The 3,384-nt window shown below is 55.1% G+C and overlaps 1 non-coding gene across 1 annotated transcript; it reads left to right on the plus strand.

The window, feature by feature from the left end:
* The first annotated feature begins 2,892 nt into the window (after positions 1–2,892).
* Positions 2,893–3,011, plus strand: LOC119471160. Its single transcript, XR_005200197.1, has one exon. It is a non-coding gene; the product is annotated as a 5S ribosomal RNA (ribosomal RNA).
* The last annotated feature ends 373 nt before the right edge of the window (positions 3,012–3,384 follow it).

Raw genomic sequence — 3,384 nt, forward strand, 5'->3', positions numbered from 1 at the left:
TCTCCCCCTACCCTCAGCCTCCGGGCTCTCTTGGCTTCCTGCAGCCGTGGCCCTGGCCTACCCTGAGGCTGAGGTTCTCCCCTGCCCGGGGCCAGCTCCCCGGGGGCCGAGGCCTGCATCCCTGTGGCACCTTGCTGATGTTTGCTGGTGGTTGATTCTCTCCCACGTTGTCCCAGGGTCCCTGGCAGCTGTTGTTGCTCTCAGCTCTGGGCTGGCCCTGGCACTGACCTCATTCCAGCCCGCAACCAGGCTTGTTCCATCACGTGGCCTCCGTGGTCTCCATGGATTCCACCCCAGGGCTATGCCCTGCTCTCTCGTTGCCCAGGAGTCCCCCGCGGATGTCAGTGAGGCTATGTGTTTTCACAAACAAGAAGCAGAGTTCTGGGGTCCAGTAGGAATCTGAGCTGAGAGAGGGATGGAACCCCCTCCCTGGTCCATGGCCTGTCTTTCACCCTTTCTCTTCGGAGTCCTCATCATGACTCTGTAGCAGCATGGCAGCTCCCGTCTTGCAAATGAGGAAATTGAATCTCCTAGGAGTCCAGGGCCTCTTGTGGGACCTCACGGCTCTGAAGTGGCGGAGAGGGTGTTGTGACTTGGCCTTAGACTGTAGCCCTTCTCTATCCTGTCTACCCTAGACACATTTATGTAAAGCTCCTCCCTGCTGTGTAGCCCGTCTCAGCCTCCTCTGCTCTCACCGTGCTCTGCTCCCCTGGAGGTATCCTGGCTCTTGCCTGGAGCCCCTCTCTCCCACTTCTTGGGGGCTCGACGTTCCCATGTCCACGTTGGTCTTGGCCCGGCTGCAGGGTGTGTGGCTGTTGCAGCTGAGGGCAGGCATGAGCCTCATGACCTCTGTGTCCTGGTATCAGCGTCGTGTCCAACCCGGCGAGCCTGACGTCTGCTGGGTGGGTGAAAGCACAGCCGAAGCAGTTCTTCCAGGGGGCGCTCCTTTGCGCAGACTTGCCTGTTGTCTTGGGTCAGGAATGCCTCAAACAAGGGGTCCAGCGGATTCTGGGAAGGGGCCCTGCCCTGAGCCTGCCTGGATGGGAGGAAGGCAGCGTTATTAGCTAGAATCAAGTCTGCAGCCAAAGGGAACAGGAAGGCCCCCTTTCCTCTTGTTAAACGCAGCCCCATGCTCGGTCTTGCTTGGGTTAGCTTCCCTGTCTGCAGCTAGAAGGAATGGCCCTTTTATGACTTCAGCGCTTCAGGAGACCTTAGGAAAGCTAGGTGTAAATATCAGAGCCTGCCAACAGCCAGTGGCGGCAACTGCCTAATAAACTCCGAGTAAATAACGTGGTGATTAGCAGGGATTGCAGCCCTGAATGCTGTGCTCTCTGGAGGAAGGGTCCTTGTCCATGCCTGGGATTCAGGCTCAGGGAGGTCCGAGGGCCCTGTGGCTGTGGCCCAGGTGACCACACCAGGCTTTTCTAGTGGGGGAAGGGATGCCAGGCCTGAGCAGTACCGTCTTTGTGCAAACTCTGCCTCTCAAAAGGACGAGGGATGGGAATCCCTGGCCTCTTGCTTTAAAATATCTGGGCTCAGCCGGGCACATGGCTCACACCTGTAATCCCAGCACTTTGGGAGGCCGAGGAGGGTGGATCACGAGGCCAGGTGTTCAAGACCAGCCTGGGCAATATGGCGAAACCCCGTCTCTACTAAAAATACAAACATTAGCTGGGTGTGGTGGCATGCGCCTGTAGTCCCAGCTGCTCAGGAGGCTGAGGCAGAGAGAATCATTTGAACTCAGGAGGTGGCGGTTGCAGTGGGCCGAGATCACACCACTGCCTTCCAGCCTGGGTGACAGAGCAGGACTCCGTCTAAAAAAACAAAACAAAACCACCACCAACAACAACAAAAAAACACATCCGGGCTCTCAGGCATCCCCGTGGGAAAGTAGACTCCTCATTGTGACACGCATGGCCCTGGGACTTAGTGGGCTCCTCTCCCAGTGCTGCCCTGCGTCTGCCACCCAGCCCGGCCTCCTGGGATAGCCTTCATTTACAAAGCACCCACTCCGTGCTGGATGTGGTGCACCTGCTCGCTCCAGTCCTTCCAGTGACGCTGCTCTGCTGGTGTGCGGAGATGGAGACTCAGGGGCCTCTTACTTGCCCAGGGCCACCAAGCTGGTGGGAGCTCAGTTCCAGGGGGATCTGGGGACAGGATCTGCCAGAGCCCCGTTAGCACTGCCATTGTTGGCAGCTGAGCTCTGCTCCATTGGGCTCCTTGCTGGGCCCTCGGTGCCTCTGCCCTTCGGCCTGGCTGGACTCTGCCCAGCAAGCCCTTGGCCTCCCCCAGGCAGCAGAAGGAGTTTACTGTCCGGGAAAACCTCCCCCAGGCAGCACCTGCACCTGATCAGGTCACGTCACAGCCTCTGTGTGTGGAATGTGAAGGCTTCCAGGGCATGGATTGTGCCTGATGCCTCTAGCTCTGGTCCCAGCACCCAGGGTGCCCAGTAGGTCAGTCAGGGTCTGAGTGAATAGGGGGTGTTTTTGGAGCCCTCTTGCCCCTAGAAGCAGGAAGCGCACTAGAAGTGACTGATGTGAGTGCCTAAAGCTCCCCAGCCTTGTGGGGATTTTCTATGCCCAAGGGCTCAGCTAGAGGGAGTTTAGGGTGGAAAGGAAGGAATAAGGCGCCCTTGGCCAGGAGAGCTCTGAGAGTGAGGCCTGCAAAGGCTCATCAAGGTACAGAGGGCCCCTGAACCGGAGCGACTTTGGGGTCCTCCTGTGTTTTTTCTTTCTTTATCATTTACGTCATAATAAAAGGAATCTGAAGACTCTTGCTTTAAGTAAATCAGTAATAGAAGCATTAAAATGGTGATGAAATAATGAGAATCATACAATCCAGGGACAGAAAAGGTAGTCCTAGCAACCTGCAGTACCTAAAAACCTAGAGTTGGCCTACGGCCATACCACCCTGAATGCACCTGATCTCGTCTGATCTCGGAAGCTGAGCAGGGTTGGGCCTGGTTAGTACTTGGATGGGAGACTGCCTGGGAATACCGGATGCTGTAGGCTTTAAAAAAACAAAAACAAAAAAAACGTAGAGTTGACCTTTGAGCTGCTTGGCAGCCTTGGCAAAAATGGAAACATTGTGATTTCTGATTCACTTATGAAAGAAAGAGTAATAGTAAAAGTTCATAGTAAAAGATTAACAACAATAATTAATAATGAAATAGAACAGCTGTAACAATATGCCAGCATCATTGCTCTTGTGCTTTGGGGCCATTATTAGGTAAAATAAGAGTAACTTGAATACATGCACTGCGACACTGCCGTAGAGACGGCTGCTAGTGACTGAGGGGCAGGTAGCGTCTACAGCACGGATATAATGGACAAAGGGAAGATTCAGGTCCTGGTGGGGGGCAGAGTGGGATGGTGCGAGATCTCA

Source organism: Cebus imitator, unplaced genomic scaffold, assembly GCF_001604975.1.
Source record: "Cebus imitator isolate Cc_AM_T3 unplaced genomic scaffold, Cebus_imitator-1.0 Scaffold52, whole genome shotgun sequence".
NCBI classification, from domain to species: Eukaryota; Metazoa; Chordata; class Mammalia; order Primates; family Cebidae; genus Cebus; species Cebus imitator.